At 32.4% G+C, this 21,535-nt stretch overlaps 1 protein-coding gene and 1 long non-coding RNA gene across 7 annotated transcripts in view; both read left to right on the top strand.

The window, feature by feature from the left end:
* The window catches only part of LOC148275169 (uncharacterized), a 166,059-nt gene that overhangs the window by 96,282 nt on the left and 48,242 nt on the right, over positions 1–21,535 (top strand). The window lies entirely within an intron of this gene.
* Positions 1,904–20,596, top strand: LOC148275170 (uncharacterized). The gene is made up of 2 exons (XR_015824097.1): positions 1,904–5,176; positions 20,435–20,596. It is a non-coding gene; the product is annotated as an uncharacterized LOC148275170 (long non-coding RNA).

Raw genomic sequence — 21,535 nt, forward strand, 5'->3', positions numbered from 1 at the left:
TTGTTTATAAATTTCATGGATAGTAAAATTAAAAAAAAAAAACAATTAATACACTATCTACAGCAGTATACTTACCATACGTCATACGCCTGGCGAAAACATGCGTATTAAAATTGATTAAATTTAATTAAAATTTGTAACATACTTTTTTTTTATAAGTACATAATGAACTATCATTATTTGTAACAGCACAAAGGAGATGTAGAGCAAGGCTCAGTGAAAATAAACCAATCATTCTTTTAATGTGCGTTATATTCCGGCTACTGGAAAGGTTGCAAATTAGAATATACTGTCAGATACGCGTTAAAGTTGAATATCTGCAATTTGTGCAATTATTATGAGCAGAAGTTTAAAACAGAAGTAAATATAACATCTTCTTCTTATCGTTCCTCTCCGCGATGAAGGTTGGAAATCATCGTAGCAATTCTTAATTTGTTGGCAGCTGCCCTGAACAAGGACTGAGAACCACAATGGAACCAATCACGCAAGTTCTTTAGCCAAGAAATGCGCCTTCTACCTGCACTGCACCTTCCTTCAAACCTTCTCTGTTGAATGACTCATAAAGTGTAATATTTTTCGCCTCTCATCACTTGCCCAAAGCACTCAGGTTTCCATTTCTTTATGGTCTTTGTTACCTCTTTATCTTTTTCCATCCACCGGAGAACGTCATCGTTTAGGACTCTGTCCATCCAGGAGATTTTTAATATCCTCCTGTAGCACCACATTTCAAATGCTTCAAAGGCAAAAAAAAAACTGAGAAAACACGTAACACCAATACAAATATTTATTTGGTCAAGTCTTTTATTCTGAAATTGTTATTATTATAAAATTAGGAACAGGCAGCTTTCAGCTGAAATGCTCCCTTTTTGCAGCATGTTTCACTTCCTAAATAATAATTGTTTTTGAATGTATAAACAGATGGTGCCGTAACTATTCCTCGAAGCAGACTACTCTACGCATCCTAGATCTGTCACTGATAAAATGCTTAGTTGAATAAAGGTTAAGATTTGGTTTCTCTTATTTTATCAAATGTCCTCTCAGTTGTATGTTCCGGTCAAATGGGAACATTTCATCAAGTTTGCATTCACAATACCCAAACAGCATAAAAAAAAACCAATAAAGTCGCCTCAAGATATTCTCTGTTTTACTGTGGTCAGGGCCAGTATTACAATGGGAAGCTAAAATTTATCTTCAATTTTATCTACAAAGTAAAATTAAGTTTTCTGTATGAAAAATAGAATATGCATGCAGTTTATTTTTTTTAACGTTTTTAATTACAGGTTACCGTAAAATTTATTTTTTCCTACAAATTAACACATTTTCGTACATAAATATAGATTTTACTCTATTCCTTTTTGATATGTGCTGATGAATATCTACCGGCCCAGTCTTCGAATTTTCTTTCATTAAATGTCTTGTCATTTACGTACTCGTGTATGTCGTTATATTTATTTACGAACTATTTTATGTACATTTTCCATAATCGTTTTTTAAACGTGATTTACATAACTAACTATCAGAAAATGGAAATCAAGATGAAGAAATCAATTATTACTGTTTTTTTAAGCTCCTAGGCAGTAAAAACCGTGACACGTGAATGTATAAATTAAAATAAAAATGAATAAATTGATTTATTAAAAAAAATATTATAATTTTAAACTATTAATTCTGATTTAAAACTATTATTATTCTTCTTACTTAGCTAAGCAGTCGTGATCAGGAGGGAAGCACGTCTTTAGAATCCGCCTCCATCCCCTTCTGTCTTAGCGCTTCTGGAGGTTTCCTGAAGAGAGACGCCAGTCGCTTCTGTCACCAAGTCTGTCCATCTTGTAAGACGTCTTCCGCGAGATCGAGTTCCATCTACTTGTCTTCGTACCACCAGTTTTAAATCATTACGAATGATCAAAGAACCGATCCTTAAACCAGCCGGTGGCAGGCAAAAAGCTTGACAAATGCCTTGACCATTTTAAATTTCCTTCACAACAAAGTATTCTATCTCCGTTTTAGTATCCAAAATGTGATTTTTTCTTCTATGTAAATTTTGCAGATTTGCGATTTCCGTTTTGATATGACGGTATGTACACACGTAACAGGCGTACTTGAGATTTGGTAGTGAAATGCTTTTGGAGGCCATTAAACAATTCAAGACCTCTTAAAATACCAGTTTGCGAATTCCATACGACTTTTGTTCAATTAAAAATAGAATTGAGACTTGCATAATGTTAGAGGTAAGAGAGAAAGGAGTTTGTGCAAGTAACTTTATTTCATGTCAGATTTCGTACTTGTTTACATCACTTGTCCGAGTGGTATGAAGAATACAGCTCTGTGTGTAAAATAGTACCAGAACCATAGACGAGTCATGGTCTCAATTTTACTTTCAGGTAAAAATCCTGAAAAAAGGAATGGAGTAAAGATAAGTCCGCTTCGCAATGCATTGGCGCGTCAGCTTACCATAATTGAGGTCCTGGGTTCGATTTCGGGAAGGATGAACGTAAATTCTTCTTCTTCAGTTTCTCACTTCCAAGATTGTTGTATCTGCACTGATGCAGTCCATCCATAGCATTTTGAGCCTTCCTGGTTTTCGTCGTCCTCGTGGCACAGAGAGAGATAGGCGTTTTATGGGGATTTCGTCGTCCATTCTAATTACATGGCCAGCCCACATCAAGCGCCCCACCCCGATAGAGTTAATTACATCGGAAGCTCCGTAGATTTAAAAAACGTAAAGCTTCCTATTGTAGCGATGATGGCAATGTTTTTTTTTCTCTCTCAGGGGCATAGAAAACTCTGAGGATTCTTATTTCGAAAGCTGCAATGGTTCCCTTAATATTCTTTGTCATAACCCATGTTTCAGAGGCATATGTCAGGATTAGTTAAATCAGAGTTTTGTACTATTTTAGTATTATTTCGTACTAGTTTGGACCGTAATTGTTTCTGAAGCGCGTAGTGCCAACGGTTTGCAGCCATTATACTCCTCCCGATATCTTCCTGTGTATTGTTATTACATTATTACATTACATTACATTACATTACATTTTTTTGCACCACAACAGGCCAGGAGGCCTAATTACAGTGGTGAATTACATCACAGAGCACCCAGGCTTGAGAAAAATCAAATTTTAATTATTTGTGTTCTCACCGGGAATCGAACCCGGAACCTTCCGTGCGCGAGTCAAGCGTCTTGACCACTACACCACGGAGGCCGCCACTGGCGACTGTGTCACTGGCGACTGTTGTCACTGGCGACTGTGGAACCTAGGTATGTCAACGACTTGATCATCTCAATTTTTCAGTTTCCCGCTGTGAAGGTGTGGGGGATTATGCCGAAGGTTTGAGAGGCAAAAACAATATTATTTTTCACTGTTTGAAAACCAAATAACTAATACTTACAGCTTAAATTTCAGCTGTAAATGAACCACAAAAGCTTTTAATAACTGTTTAAGTATTTTTAGGTTTTGATTTCCCTCGACAACGGATATTAAGTCAAATTATGTAATTTATGCGTGACGATATTTTTAGATTACAAACATCGGTAATAAAGGAGAAAGGATGAGAACTGTGTTTGAAATACGTAATGTGCTATTGCTTTTGTCTGTGTATTTTTAAGCAGGGTTGAAATAAATCTGAATTTGTTAAATTTTATAAATAATTTGATTGATTTGAATGAAAAATATTAGGAACTTGAAAATGGCGTTCAAAGTTAGGGTAATCTGATTTTGAACGCCATTTTCTTGGAATCCATTCGGTACGAGGCTAACTTTATGAATCAATTTACCCTAAATTTAGTTAAATTTTATACGACCGATGCTTATTTATATGCGACTACCGCAGAACTAAAAAAAATAAGGAATTTGAAAAAGTGGGAGGTACGGAATTACCCAAAACGTAAGTGTCATTCCGTACGTCGTTCTTGTAATTCCGCACATTCATTTCGAGGCACACAAAAGCTCAATAAAAAATGACTTTTTAAATCAAACTTTTATTCACATAAATAATTATTCACCCTGTTCTCGACTCTGATGTATGGGAGCGAAGTATGGACTTAGAAAAACAGGGATGAAAGTAGGCTGAATGCTGTCCGTCCTCACTGTTTTTTCATAAAAATGAATCCTTAACTTATAAAAATTAGTAAAGAACATGTTATTGAAAGTATTGCCCATCGCCAGCGGCTAATTTCTCTCATCTTTCTGGCAGCATACGAATACCATCTCGAAAGAACAGATCATCTTTTGAGGTAGTAGGATTAGGCTGCTGCGAGTGTGGAGCTCCTACCCCAATAAGAGATTGACAGAAGAAACGATGATGCAGTTTAATGCGTAATTATTACATGGTGAATAAATACTGGGTCAAATTATATAGCGCGAGCGTTACGGCGAAGTGGCTTTGAACTGGCTTTACATAAATACATCTTTGATAAATATTAATAACGTTGATCTAAATTATGACTTTATCTACGGTGCACAAATGGTGAGATCCGGGCAGTATGCAAGGCAGAGACAAGCATTATCGACAAAATAGAGAAAGAGGCATTCCGTTGGTTTGGACGTGTAGAGCAAATGGTCAGCGAAAGAACGGCTAAAAGATTTAAAATTCAAATGTTATGGATGCAAAAAAAATGTAAAGACTTAAAAATATATCATAACCAAATCCAACATATACTCGAAGATAAACCTGTCAAAAATTTCAATAATCGCCACGTGTGCAGAAGATGTATAAAAAAGCGAGGTCTGCTGGCGCATAATGCTCTCTGCCTACTCTTTCTCTAAAGCGGCGGGACGGTTTGAAGTAAAGATGATTAAGTGATGCCAACCCTGATGTTGAGTCAGTTTACCTATTACGGCAGACAATATTTAGTTTTTACGTTCAGTAGACAGAAGACTGACGCCAAACACGCGATACCTGGCCCAAGTACTGAGAGATAGGTCGCGGTAAGAAGTAAGGAATGGCTGAGCCAAATTGAATAAACGACACGAATTTATGGCTTTCCACTAAAAGTGACGGAAGTTTGATGCGTGCAGACTTCGTAGAAGAATTAAAACAATTTCCTGTGTAAAAATCAATGTCTTCTACTTGCTCTAACCCTACATAAAAATTACTACTATAAAACAGGTCACACATATTATTTTATTTTTATTTAATTTTACAATACGCCCAAGGGGCATTTACAAAAAATATACAGGTAAGTACAAAACATAGTAAGTAGTGATTTAAAAAATAGACAACGCAATAAAAAAGAAAAAAAATATGGATATAAGAAAGGTGATTGAATTGAAAAGCAAATTGTGAATAACTATACGTGTAAAAAAATGGTATTAACAAATTAATGTTAAAAACAAAAAATAAAAGTTAGTTTACAGTAAGTATATATAAAATAATAATATAATATACGGTACACAAAAATATTTGATAAATTAATTTCAGAAAGAGATAGGATAATAATAATACACATCAAAAACAGAGAAAAAAATGCATGAAAAAGAAAGTTTTAATACGACATTAATAATTAGTTTTAAACAGTGCATTTAAGAACGTTTTAAATTGAATAATTGTCGTACTAAAAATGTCTGTATCACAAGTAAATTTGTTGGCTAAGGAATGTAAACGCGGAATCGGAGTGTCGTGCATAGTCAGTACCTACGTATGTACTCGTAGTTGCAAACAACTCCGTACTTTTAGTGACTCGATTCGGTATTTTGAAGTTAATAAGAGTCAGGAGTTCACAACAATCGAGCTCCGAATTTAAAATTTAAAATAAAAAAAAGGTCATTTATTTTTCTACGATCTTCTCATAAAATTAAATTTAAAGTGTCTAAAAGATTCGTGTAATTTATGTTATCTAAGGAAATATTTAATTTAAAATTTACGAATCTCAATTTTTTTTTTTAATTCTCTCTATGTTCCTAAAGTGTAATTTATACTGAGGAGACCAAACAGTGGAATTATATTCCAACTGACTACGAACTAGTGCTACATACAAAATATTTATTACTTTAAGTGAATTAAAGTCTTTGACAATTCAAAGCGGGAAACCTAATGTTTTCATGCTTTTGTTTGATATGTTGTTAATATGATTAACGAATTCTAGTTTTAAATCAAACACTATGTATATTATCTTGAAAAACAGAGGGTACTGGAGCACATAATATATAAATATATATTAAATGGTGGTTTATAAATTATCCATTATTCAAGATTGAGATATACTCAAAATTTTGTTGATTTTATTTATTTATTTCACAATTAAGATTTACATTCACACATACAACACAACAAACATTCACGCCGTTTTCCCGAAAGGGTAGGCAGAAAAGAAAGAACGCTACATCACTCTATCTTTACATACAGATCTCGCTTCGTCTACGTATTACGATTTTTAATATATCTATTTTCAAGTATTTGTTGGAATTGGTCGTGCCATGTCTTTGTCGGTTTTCTTATATTTCTGCATGCTTCAACATTCGCATTGTAAATATATTTAGCCGTTCTTTCGTTGTGCAAACCAAGGCAGAGCTTCTTTCTTGATGTTGACTATAGTGCTTATCTCAGCCTTACATAATGTACATCTATCGGAAATATTTTTATTCGCCTGGGAGATCGCATTTTGACAGCATTCAGCCTACTTTCATGCCTGTTTTTCCAAGTCCATTCTTCGCTCCTATACATCAGAGTCAGGACCAGGACTCATTAGGAACTCTTTGTTGTTAGCAAGATGCACGGCATCATCAGCATACACATACATATTCATATATATTGAAGAGTAGAGAAACAAGAAGAAATAAAAAAACAGTTAACAATGCACTTATACATGTTTTTTTTTTTACATTTGTAATTAAAAATTTGTCGCCCAACTAGACAAAAGTCAGTTTTAAGGCTAATAAATTGTGAATTTACTGGTTTGCAATAGAACATAGTATGATGTTTCCATGACTGATTTAAGCTGTTAGCAACTCGATAAACTTGAACGACTTCAAAATACATGCATAAGGTACATTTTTGGTCTTAGGAAATATGACCACATTTCTGATTATCGTAGGCAACTGAAATGGCTCAAAATTAGACAGCGGAGAGACTATCACTCCCTCTCACTTCTGTTCAATGTACTTCATAGTCCAAACGCTCCTATATACCTGCGTGAAAAATTTCAACGCTTATCAGTTCATGGTTTACCTCTTCGTTCTGATTCTCAAGGCACTCTCTTAATACCCATCCACAATTCCTCTTTCTTCTCTAATTCATATAGTGTCCATGCGGCTCGACTGCGGAATCATCTCCCATCCACTATCAAAGATGTTACTACATTATTTCTGTTTAAATCACGTCTGAAGAAACATCTCCTTTCTCTTCCTTAATCTCTCCTCTTTTCCTTTTTCCTCTTTTTTCCTTTTTCCCATTGAGTAATAGTTTTGATTAAAGATAATTTATAAACAAATACGTTTATTTCTTTTTTTATATATCTTTAGCTTTTTAATATTTTTTTTCTATTGAATATGTTCTGTAACTTGAATTATAATAATAAAACTTTTATTTTATTGGTTTGTTGGAAGGAATTGCCATTTGGCAATAAGCCCGCCAATGTACAAATAACATTATGTACAAAAAGTTAAATAAATAAATAAAGTAGTAATAATAAAACCATACAAAAGAAAAATACACTTATCATAAAGGAGAAATTAGAAATATATTTTGTCTTGGATTCACCGCATAGCCTGGAGTATTTTTTTTTGTATTCCTGTGCAAAAAACCACTTGGTTATACTGACTTTAAACTTATTTAAGTATCCTGAACATAAACTAACTTACTCAGCCGGATGAATCTCACCCACATGATAAAGGTTTCAGCTCTTTTACTTCACAAAAGTTAACAGATGGAAGAGTTGAGGGAATAAGGATGTTTAAACATAGGTAGAATAGTGAGTGTTACACAGTGTGCAAAGTTGCCACTTAAACCAGCCAATGACAAGTTATAAGCCCCGTAAATCCCTAGACTTCCATATTCCCTTCTCAAAAATAATTTCCCTCTCTGTTGCAACAAATTTAGATCTAAATAACTCTTTAGGGAAGATATCCAGCATATCTACAAACATTTAGAATTTTTCAAAATGTAATCTGTAATTGTTTTTCAAGTAAAATTATTGTTAATGTAGGCTAAGTGTAAATAATTAATGTAATTTATAAGAACCTGCTGACGAGTTGTATGTATGCAACTCAGCAGGACTTTAATTTAAGAATTTTTTTGTAAATATTTTTGAAAAATAAATAAAAAAAAACTCAAAATATTGTTGGTAATTTTATTAATGATTTTAAAAATGAATGAATTTCACAGCAAAAATTGACCGTTTTCAAAACACGAAAACATGGTAATAGCATTATGGATTCTCGAACCAAATACGGCTAATTTTTGATATTTGAGGTAAATTCCGTTGAAAAACAACTTTTATAATAGAAGTACTTAGATGTTTTTAAGGCTTTGGATAAAATTGAAGAGTACACGACAAAAGCGAGCTCATTTATAAAAAGTGAATTTTAGAAGAATAAAAATCTAGTTTGTAAGATTCTAGATTCATTAGAATAAAATGTGTTTTTCATTAAATTTAATATATATTTTTATGCACAATCACAGAAAAAAATTAACAAAAACGTCGTCTTTAAACTGAAAAAAATTTAATAAAATATATAAAACATCTTTGTTTCATTCCACTCACTTTTTTTTCCACCGACCGGTTTCATAGCAAACAAGCTTCTTCGTCAAGGTTTACGTAACTAATGAATTCTCTTCTATTTTATTTTTATCGTGTTTACTAAACTACACGTAGAGCCAATAAATCATGTCTTTTTTTCCCTAAAAGTTAATTGATATGAATATTTTAGAAGCTAGACAGGAGTGGACTAAAATAAATATTTTGTTTTTTTGGTTATTAATATTTTTTTTCCATATTATGAATCGCTTTTTAAATTTTAGCTTGTTTGCTTTGAAACCGGTCGGTGGAAAAAAAATAGTGGTTAAAAACAAATTTGTTTTATTTATTTTTTTATAATAAATAACCATAAAGTAAGTGCTTCAATTATAAAATTTATAAAAAAATATTCATTGCTTAAACAGAAAAAAACAAGTTTATTGAAACAAACTTCACATTTTTGACTGGGTTTTTTTCAGCCGTGACTCCATTTATGTTTTTCTACAATTTATAAGGGGTCACATTTTGTTTTAAAATTCCGTTCTATTAAACTCATCAGGAGAAAAAAATCGCATTGATATCTCAAAAAAAAAAAAAAAATCAACAGCCCGTTTTTGCCGTGTGCCTGATACAAATTCTTTTAAGAGAAATTACTCCCACATACTCAATTAATTCATATATTTATCCCTATGATCTGCATAAATGGACGATGTCCGTAAATAAAATAATGAATATTGATGGTTATTGTTTAATTTCATTGCATTTAAAAGGCAAATCATTCAGTAAAATCGACATGGCAAATAGCTTTCTTCTCGGATTATTAACTAAGGGAAAATACCGATTCATTCGGTTACGCGTTTCTTGATTGATTTTGCACAGTAGACAACTGAAAGCACTCTGTCTTACCATATTTCTTCAATCTTTTATTTTTATGGTAAATTGTAATTAAAATTACAGTCCGAAGCATTTATTTTGTTTAGGTTAATTAAACCATTGAAATCATTCAGTTATAAAAGGAAACAACCTATAAATCATCGTGGCATGAAATTCAAATCTTAAAATGCAATGTCACGAAACACGTGCGCAAGTAGTTATGACTTGGCAAAGTTTGCACAATATTTTATGTTTTACGGTTCAATTCATAAAAAATCACGATTTGTTTTGGAAACGCAAAAATAACCTCCCAACAAATAAACAATACCGAGGAAAAATTATCATTTTCATTAATACGGATTTTTTGTCAATAAATCGTAATAAATTATAATTAAATATTTTATTTAAAAAAAATAACATTTTATAAATAAAGGACGAGTGATACTTTAATCCACAAATTTTGAATATCCAGTGACCGGTTTTATCGCTTTCGCAACATCTTCGAGACTGGTATCTTTACTAAGGGGATCAATGTATTTATACAAAACAGACGTAAGAAATTATATAAAAATAAATTAAATAAAGTTATTTTTATCTTAAGGATCATTATTGAAAAAATGTGATCTTAAAAAATGATCCTTAGATAAAAATAACTTTATTTAATTTACTTTTATATAATTTTGAATTCTCTATCCTTACCTCTGTTTTGTATAAATACATTGATCTCCTTAATAAAGATACCAGTCTCAAAGATGTCGCGAAAGTGATGAAACCAGTTACTGGATATTCCAAATTTGTGATTAAAGTATCACTTGTCTTTTATTTATGTAATAAATTCCATTGAACTTCCATCAAGAATTTTCACTTACAAACTTACAAACAATGTTTTAAATAAAATAAAAAATTAACAGTCACTTGCGTACGAAAAAAATGCTAACAATTGGCAACTAGTACTGTATATTGTACATCATGTTTATATATTGTACATCATGTATGTATATTATACATCCCTAAGGTCTAACAATATTAAATAAAAGAATAAAAAATTATTTTAATAAATCTCCGTTATTTCTTTTCGTGTACCAACTAACAACTAATTTTAGTTGAGTTTTTAAATATTTCAGATTAAGACATATTGAGATTTTATTCTACAGATTAAATAAAAATGGGATGGAAACACAAGGCACATAAGACGGAAAAACATCGTAATTCATTCAAAAATCTCTCTCTTCTCTTTTCCACATCCGCTCGTAAGTGGAGCATGTGGACATCACCAGTTGCCTCCAGGAGATTCTAGCGCCAGCCAAAACACTCGCCTCCTCCATCGATAATCCAGCGTCCCTTAGTTCCGCCGAATAAAGTCCAAAGATCATCATCGAAGGCCTCCTAGGACAGCATGAGCCCGCGCGTTTAAAGAACAGACAACTTGGAGCGTGCGTGAGAAGAGCGAGAGTCCGCGGTGGATGTCAAATGGTACTTGGAATGAAATTGAAAAGCGAGCGAAACTGAAAGTATTTAGAGACAGTGAAACATACCGCGATCAAATTGTTGTTATAAGAGATAGCTACCAATGCCGATACGAAATTGATTGTCAAGAGATCTGCTCGCGCGGACAAACGTCGCTTTCGGAGTTCGCAAATAAATACAGCAGAAGAGACATCTCGCAGAAATGACTTCAAAACACTATTTAAAATTACTTGCTAAATATGTGGCAAGACAACACCGTCTTCGGGTCTTTTTTGCAGTCCCAGTGGGGTGGTTGAGTCTGATATGGAGCGAGTGTGTGACACCTGCAACAATCATTTCTGCGGGGTCCTTAATCGCCCCCCTCCATCGGACCTATTCGATATTTCGGCAGAAGCTGAGCAAATAAACATCCCTAGAGCAGCCAATATCCTTGACCATTCTCCAACCACTAATGAAATCAAGGCGGTGAAAAGTTTGAAGAGTGAAAAAGCGCCAGGCGAAGATGGGATAAGTCTGTAGTTCTGAGAGTCAACTAAATTGGTTTTATACCTAGTAAGTCGTATGCGGACCATATCCATAATATAATATGCATTCTCTAACAGAGCAATGAAATGAACTCACCCCTTGCATTTGCTTCATTGACTACGAAAAAGCATTTGATAATCCTCATCGACCATCTCTTTGAAAAATTCTTGATGCGTATGGTATTCCTCCCAAGATTATTGCTGTTATGAAAACGCTCCACATAGACAGCAATTGTCGTGTGAAAATCGGCAGCTCTTCTACTGTATGGTTCGAGTCTCCACTGGAGTGAGGCAAGGCTGTGTCCTTGCACCATTCTTATTCATCATATTGATGGATTTTGTCTTATGAAAATCAATACTACCTGCTCGAGGCATAGAAGTGAACTCTCCCTTTAAAGTTGTCCTACTTCGAGTATGCAGACGATGCGGTTTTTCTTGAACAGTCTGTTGGTGATTTTCAGGAAATTGTTGACACACTGCAGGAAAACTCTACTCGTCTGGGTCTTAATAATACCAAAAAGACTCAGATTATGTTCAACAAATCTTATACTGACCCTGATCAGCCTCTCTATAATAGTGGACAGAAGATCGAGAGAGTTAACAGCTTTAAATATTTGGGAGTTCACAAAACTGAGGATGAAAGCTTGCACAGAGAGCTTGCAACCCGCCTAGGAATTACTGGAGAAACTTTTTTTTAAAAGAAATATTTGCGTTCTTATGATTTACCCAAACATTTAATTTTATTTATTTATGCTTTATTAAGTTAGTTCACAACATCTTAAGAACTAATATAAACTTTTTATAATATTATAATTTTTTTATCAAAATTTCTCAATAACATATTTTTTCAAAGTATTTTGAAATATTTTGAAATATTTAGATTTTTTCTATTTCCTTTATTTCTTCAGGTAACTCATTGTATAGCTTCAATCTCTTTTACAATGAGTTTTCAGATTCTGTTTTTCTCGTCATTGGTAATCTTATCTTTTTTTACCCCTTGTTTCATATGTATGACATTGTTGGTTAAATTTTATTATTGTTTTTATTTTATTCATCCCCTTAATTATTTTATGTATAAAAATTGCTACATAATATTTAATTTGTTGCTTTACTGTGAGCAAGCCAATTTCTTTGTGCATTTTTAGGGCGTGTTGTCTGGAACTCTAGTCTATACTCTGTCAAAATGAAATGCCGATTATTCAATTCTTGTATAATGCTAGTACTCCTATATGGGTGCGAATCTTGGTACTTTACCAAAGCTTAGAATACTAAACTTCTGAGTTTTGAGAGTAAGTGCTTGTGGAGAATATTTGGCAAAAGGTGGTCCAATTTCGTGACTAACATCGAAGTCCGAGAACGGACATAGCAGCCTCCTATAACGATCATCTTGAGAATGCAGCGGTGGAACTGTATAAAACATGTGCTACGCATGCCTCAGAAGAACCTAAGCCAATTAAAAAATATAATATGTACAAAAATTGGATTCAAAACTTACATTTCACCAAAACGCTAAGATGGTAATAAATAAGATTGCAAAAAAAATATCAATTTTGGGAAGGATCAGAAGATTTATTGATAAGGACTCCTGCAAAACTATTTACAAAGCAATTATTGAACCACACGTTAACTACTGTAGTAGCATTTTATTTTTATCAAACAAAGAAAACATAGATAAACTAACTGTATTACAAAATAAAGCCTTTAGAATCATTTTGAAAAAAAACAGATATACGAGGGTAAAGTCGATGGTAAATGAAATGAAATTATTAACATATAAACAAAGAATATTTTACAATACAATGATATTTGTTCATAAAATTATAAACTCTAATAAAAAAACAGAATTTTGGAAAAAAATTGATCGGAACCAGCATGAACACAATCACAATACTAGAGAAAAGAACAAAATTAGACTTCCATTTAGGAAAAAGGCAAAGTCACAAAATTCAATTTTATTTAAAGCAATTAAAAAGTATTACGAAATGAAAAAAAATATTTATGAAGAAAAAAACATATCAAAATTTAAAATAATGGTCAAGACATATGTGATAAACAATTTATAAATTAAATATATTTGTAATGTTATTATTAGAACACACATAACAATATGTATGATATGTGTGCCCTATTTTAAGATTTAAATAAAAAAAATTAAAAAAAACCAATTTGAAGGCGAGCATTTAATGAAATATAATATTGCATTGTTTGTTTTCTTTCTAATCCCCACACCGCTGTAGAGTGATATTACTTTAGTAATTCTGCACAAAAACTGTGAAAAGGATTATTGGTTTTATCTCGTGTTTATGTTTAATTATTATCTTAACGTTATAGTTAGCTAGGCAGGCGCTAAACTGTATCCGCCGTCATGGCATTGTGATAAATCTCCGCAACGCAAAACCCCTGACAAGGTCTTACCTCTCGTATTCTATGTATGTAGATTGGTGTTGATTCTATGCGCCATTTAATAACAGCGAATACCTGTTCAGTGTTCAATGATGGTGTGAAACACTACGTATCTTGAAGGCTATGTATGTTTTGTAGGGTAACGATGTACCAGTGTACAAACATGGGTTGCTGTATACATCATGACTAAATGCAGAATTATTCGTATCTGGTCAAAAAAACTATTTAGAATGCGACAATATTTTGAAGTGTGACACTGACGTATACAACGAAAGCGCTCACCTTTTTTCCGAAACTGTTCACAAAGACTAGGTTTTTTCATCAATTTCACCCACATATCGAAAACCGTTTTTTATTATTATTATTTTATTAAAATATACGGCATAATTGCCTTTTACAAAACTTTTAACACAAACAAACAGTATTGTGCGAATTAATGGAATAAAATTCCCTGTAATCATAAAATACGTTTTTTATTAATATTTCGAGTTACCGGTGAGGTACAATAATAAAATATTTTTTATTTAATAGAATTTATGTCCTCCTTTCGTTTTTAAAACAAACAAACCGTCACGCCGTTTCCCCGTAGGGGTAGGCAGAGAGGATAGAACGCCATATCACTCCATATTTGCATACAGACCTCGCTTTCTCTACATTCATGCATCTTCTCATGTACGCACGCCGATTATTCCTACTTTTGACATGTCCATCTTCAAGTATTTGATGGAGTTGATCGTGCCATGTCTTTCTCGGCCTTCTTCAATTTCTGCATCCATCAACATTCGCATCGTAGATTCTTTTAGCTGTTCTTTCGTTGTCCATTCGCTCTACATGTCCAAACCAACGCAGCGCCCCTTTCTTGATTCTGTCGATAATGCATATCGCTTTTATATCAGCCTAAACACGTTTTGGCATGGAATCAATTAAACTTCGGCAATTTTCTTTTATTCTGCCATCTCGAAACCACATCTGAACAACAGTTTCTATCACCTTTATCTTGGTGGTGCAGTCTAATTTTTGTATCCTAGATTTACAAATTACCCATAAATTTTCTACAGGATTAGGGTCAGGTGAATTTCCAGGCCAGTCTAAAAGAGTTATCTTTTTATCATTGAAATACTTAAGCATAAACTTAGATACGTGACAAGGAGCTGAGTCCTGTTGAAATCCAGCCCCACCATTAGGACAACATTGACTTAGTTCTATACTCTAGTGCTGCTCCAATAGAGCTTTATACTTTAGGTTTTTCATGGACGACATGCGACTAACAAGTCGGGATATGAACATTTTTAATTGTGCTATATTAGAAAAGTATATTAATAAAAAATAAAAAAATTGCGTTTTCAACGTTATTCCCATTTGGAAAATACCCTATTATGGACGTTTTTTTCATTATTTTCACCACCCTTTTGGCGGTCACCGCACGAATAAGGAAGTTCAATGTTTTTTTGTTTTAATATTTGTTAATGGGCTATTAAACTAAGCCAATAAAAAAAAAATACCGTATTATCAGCGGTACGATTTTTTAAAGTTCCGTATTTCTGAAATAACTCTTCCGCTTATTCTGGATCAGTTCTGCCCATTGGTCTGAAATCGAAAATCTTCCACAACTCTCTCATCATTGGTTAATTCATATGAATCAGTGACGTCGTTCAAAGTAGATAATTTAATGCTCCAATTTTTACCGCGTGCAATAAAACATTTATTGGATCCAATTTCCCGTAAGGCTGAAGTTCCTAATTCACAATAAGAAAATACTCAATAATGTTTTATTTCACATCGAATTATATATTATTACAAATAAACATTTCGCTCTCCATTGTATTCATTTATCTTAATGTTTATTATAAATAACAAATTATATTTCATTACTTCAGTCAATAACAATGATAATGTAATTATAAATAAATACAAAACAACACTTCAAACACACATTTTTGCATAAAACAATTATTGCGTGAATATGAATATAAGACGAACTAATTATGCATATTAAAAAATAATTCAAGTTTTAGGAAATACTTCACATAATTATTAAAGATGCATAAATTGGGTGCAGAAATTTTCGTCAAATTTACAAAAATTATCTAAAAACTAGCAATTAGTATCCGAACTTGTTTTTTTTGTGTCATTTCCAAGAAATGTTTTTCGAGTTATGCATTTTAAATATAATTGTCTTTACTAGCAAACGGATGAAGATAAATTGTTAAAACATATTTATATATATGGCGAGAATGAACTTTAACATAGGACGAGGAAGATGAAGAAAGACGTGGCATGATTAGATAAATCAAAATCTTCAGTCTGGTAATGTCTAAAGCCGACACAATCAAAGAGCATGTCGGTAGTCAGATGGCAGAAGGGACCATCTGTATTTTTGTCCATGTTTAAGTTTTTAAAAGTTTTAATTAATATTTCAGTAAATACACGCAGCAAAAAAAAAAAAAATCAGCGTCATTTAAAATGGTAATTTTTTATTGAAAAGCAACACTAAAATATTTTAGTTTGTGGATAAAAGTCTTGAAATTGAGACGTATTTCAGCTCTCGGGAACATTTTTGAAAATTACAGATGGTTCCTTCTGGCATCTGACTACCGATGTATAACAAGATGTATAAATTATGAGTGTGGAGCACGTACGTCGTATATCAGCATAAACGTGTGTAGTAGAAGTAGAAGATGATCAGTAAATATTATATTCATGAGATCACGATTATTACCCTTACAGTAATGTTATCATGCGAGATATAAAAAAAGTTCCAAATTTGGCCCCAATGGAACTCAATACTTATCGTTTATGATCTATGCCGCAATTATGAACGCTATCTTCATCTGTAAATATTGAGACGCCACACTAATCTTTTGTACTACCTACCTAGGTATGTTGTACCGACTTGTCATCTCGACGTCATATGATCGAATCCAACCAATGAATGACCCTGAAAATTTAGTCCGCGTTCCTTACTTCATTAAAAAGAAAATAGTCCTCATTTATATTTTAAATAGACTTCTGTATTAAAATGTGCCAACTTCATAGCGTTTGTAAACTCCAATACATTCCGATTCAAGCAAAAAATACTCGCTTGAACATGATTTTTATATGACTTTTGACAATTACCAAGACGGTATGCTTAACGATCGTCTGTATTTATCTACTGAGCTATTACAAAGTCGGCTCTTTTAACGTCTCGATACGTACACTCAGGAAGATAGTAAAACAGATGGAAAAAATATAATAACTAAATTTATTATTAATTTATTTATTATATAACATTTTATACCTAGATGCTCTTATATGTTAAACGGGAAGAATTTAGCCATGCAACTAGGCGATTGATTTCAAAACTGGCAGTTATTTTAGAATTCAATTCGACTTTTAAATTTACTTATTTCTCTCTAATTTTTATTAGGCTTTTAAGAAAGAAATTCCAACCTCCGAACGATAAAAAAATTAATAAATCGTAATTAAAGGAAAAATTTCTCGGTGGAATAAAATTTTTGTCACTTGGGTAGTGTATCTTCGTAATCGCCCGAGAGAATTTATCTTCAACCATACCGTCATAGATAATGTATGACGTCCTTAGCTTCCCATTATAATCGCCTGGTAATAATATTGCGTTTTATCTTTTTAGAGTGTTATGGAGTCACATACGCTGGTATGGAATGTTTTCACAATATATTTTATTAAATACCTAACAATGTCGGAAAGTAACAATTTGAAACTCAATGTTGAAATTTAATCTTAAAATAATCACAAATCCACTCCTCCGAAACACATTTTTAGATTCGTAGTACAGTTTACCATCGATATTTCTGTGTCTTGTATTTATTAGGACCAATGTCGTAAATCTTAATATTACAGGTAAGTTATTATTTAGCGATTTTGTGACGTTATAATGAATTAATTGACCTCTTTGATAACAAATATGAACAAAAAACATTTAAACGCATTCATGTGTGTATAAACAGTTAATATACAAGTATTTTAATTGATATCGACCCTCTACAAAATGGTGGAAAGAAAAATGTGAAATCTGACTCTGGCTCTTCTAGATCCAAGCCCCAGATGTATGTCTTCTTATGCCAGTAGCTCAATCACAAATCACTATTGACGACTGGTATCCTTAATAAAGATACCAGTCTCGAAGATGTCGCGAAAGCGATGAAACCGGTCACTGGATATTCCAAATTTGTGGATTAAAAATATCACTTGTCTTTTATTTCTGTAATAAATTACAATGAATTTCCATCAAGAATTTTCACTTACAAACTCAAATGTTTTAGATTTTTTTATTGTGCATTAACTTTATTAATTTATTTATAGAAACATACAGTCAGCAATTATTAAGTTGTAAAATAAAGTTAAGGTTGAAAGACAGACCAGCGAAGTTTCTAAATAATAATTACACATATTAATTTATGGTAAATTCTTAAATCTGTATGTAAGATGGTGTGTTTGTGTGTATTTGTATGAGAGTAAAATTTTCAGGTGTGTGTTAGGGTGAGCATCATTGAAAAGCAAGTGGAAGTGTATCGCAGTATTATTTGGCATTTATGGGAAAATACTTTTTAATAATTTTTATAATCTAATCACATAATAACTAAATTATTCGGACTTAACTTCCTGAATATTTATGTGTGTGCATAAAATATTATGGAAATATTGATTATCTAATAAGTATTCAAAGCTGTTGGCCAAAACTACGTGATATGATTAGTAGAAATCTTATTTGATTTTAAAACTGCGAAAATGTTTTCAAGGTTTCTTTAGCAAACTGGCTTTGCGGGTACAATATAATGTATTATGGCGAATGCTTTGACATTTAAAAATACAATGAAGAAAAATAATATGACACTTTCGTGAATTTTCTTTTTCGGAACATTAAGAGAATATGCGCCGTCGAAAAACAGTGTGATGAATAGGTTGTAGAATACTGTTTTTCTATCACTGTTTTGCAGATACCTCTCCAAATTCTGAGTAAAAAAGACAACTGTAAATCGGATTAATTAGGCCTTACTGATTCGACAAATTTAAGGGCATCCGTTCCCGTTTTTGATATCCCAACACTGAACTGATTCTGTTTTTTTTAAAGAATTATTATCAGAAATGAGTTTTATGTGTCGGCAGGAGTAATTTTTTCAAAAATAGTGATGTTTGTATACCATACGTCCAAAGACGGCAGATAAAATTATGGATTTTATTAAATGATTTAATAAAAATCAATTTACCAAAAAAAACAAACGATAGGGACACGCCAATAGTCAATATATATCATCATAAGCTCGACAGTCCTGAGTGGGTCTTGGGGCTAGGAGTCCTAGAATCTAGGAGTCTCCTCCACTCTCGTGATGATGTAGTTCATCCATCGCATTTTGGACCTTCCTAGTCTTTTTTTTTATTTTTTTAAAGAAATATTTACGTTCTTATGATTTACCAGAATATTTCATTTTGAGGGCCATTTTCTACGAGTTGTAAATAACTCACTATTAGAAAATGGAATCAAGTTGGGGTAGAGTGGTATTCGAACCACGGACTTTGGTCTGTTGAGTCCGAGACACTAGCCACGGGACCAAACCCGTTCGTCGTCATTGTGGCACGGAGAGAGTTAGACGTTTTATGGGGTTGTCGTCGTCCATTCTAATTATATGACCAGCCCACCTTATCACATCGGGCGCTACGTAGACTTGATATACATAATATGTAGCTTCTTATTGTAGCCACGACGCCAGTGGTTATTTTTTTGGTTAAGATTTTACAGGGATTTAGACAACGCTGGGGATCCTTCTCTCAAATGCCGCAATGGTATCTTTATATTCTTTGTCCTGGTAGAAAATACGGAAATACGTTTATATGAAGAAAGCTCAGACTGAGAGGTGTTTCCACGAAAATACGTCAAGAATTTGAAAAAAAAAACTTTGTATCATTAAAACTTCATGTACACCAAAATGTGCTATAAAACGTTTGGTGGTTTAGTGGTTAAGACGCTTGAATCACGCACGGAAGGTTCCAGGTTAGATTCCCGGTGAGAACACAAAAAATTTAATGTGATTTTTCTGTAACCGACCACTGTAATTGGGCCTCCTGGCCTGTTGTAGCGCAAAAAAAATAATCAAGGAAAAAATATTATAGTGTTAAGTTTATGATTCCTCGTCTGAAGATTCCGGAGATGATATTTCGTTATTAAGTAAAGGCACAGATGAGTGAATTTCTGCCGTATATATAATTTAAAAATTACTATAAAGTTATTTATGTTACTATTCTGTAGCATCCATACGCATTTTGTTAGAAGTCGCACAATGTAAAGTGTGTTACCAAAGCGAAATTTATATTTGAAAAATATTTGTTTACCTTAATTGAATTATTGTTTTTATAAAAACGTTTCCTTAATCGACGTTCTATGTACAGTTGATATACAGAATGAACAGTTTTTTACATTATTTATTTATTTAATTTAATTTTACAATACGCCCAAGGAGCATTTACAAAAAATATACAGGTAAGTACAAACATAGTAAGTAATCATTTAAAAAATAAACAACGCTTTTTTGTATACATGTAGAAACAATTAAAAGCACACTGCTATCCAAAATAAAAAGGGAAACTTTACATAGTAAAAAAGAAAAAAATATGGAAATAAGAAAAGTGATTGAATTAAAAAGCAAATTGTTAATAACTTGTAAAGAATTTAAACAAAATATATATATATACATATATATACGTATAAAAAAAGTGGTATTAACAAATTAATGTTAAAAAAAATAATAAAAATTAGTTTACAGTAAGTATATATAAGATAATAATATAATATATGGTACACAAAAATATTTAATACGCTAATTTCAGAAAAAGATAGGATAATAATAATACACACCAAAAACAGAGAAAAAATTGTATGAAAAAGAAAGTTTTATTGCGACATTAATAATTAGCATAATTATATTGCGCATTAAAAAAACTCTCTTATTTTATTTATTTATTTCTTCTTCTTCTTCTTTTGCAGCCTTATTCTCTCCACTGCTGGATAAAGGCCTCTTCCAAACGTCTTTATTTATTTAACACTTTTTATACATATACAGTTTATAAGAGCGGGTATATTGCCTTAAGGCAATTTCTTCCTACCTACTCAAACCGTTCAGTTTGGGAAAATTACAAGTACATGGACATATTGAATTTCACAATTTTCTACAAAAATTAAAAACGAAGATTAAGAAAATAAAAATACATAAAAAATAACACTATACTATGAAGCGAGGAAAGGGGATGGGAAGGAAAAAAGAAGGATAAAGGAACAACTTAAATATTTAGATAGTGACATTTCAATCTTGACTTAAATGTAAATAAAGAAGGGGGTCTCTAACATAAGTGGGTAGATTATTTCACAATCGAGCAGCTACTAATGTGAAAGAGGAGGCAAGAAAATTATAGCGATGAAAGGGTATTAAAAGGGTTTTCTCGTTACTAGAACGAAGAGATAGTCCGTGTTGTGATAGAGGTTGGAAGAGCTATTTTAGATAAATAGGCGAAGAAGGATTATTTAAAATATTGTGAAGAAGTGATAAAATGTGAATGTTTTTTCTATGCCCGATACTGAGCAAGT

This window comes from Micrasema longulum, unplaced genomic scaffold (genome assembly GCF_059751315.1).
Source record: "Micrasema longulum isolate JH-2025_06_02 unplaced genomic scaffold, ASM5975131v1 h1tg001496l, whole genome shotgun sequence".
In the NCBI taxonomy this organism is placed as follows: Eukaryota; Metazoa; Arthropoda; class Insecta; order Trichoptera; family Brachycentridae; genus Micrasema; species Micrasema longulum.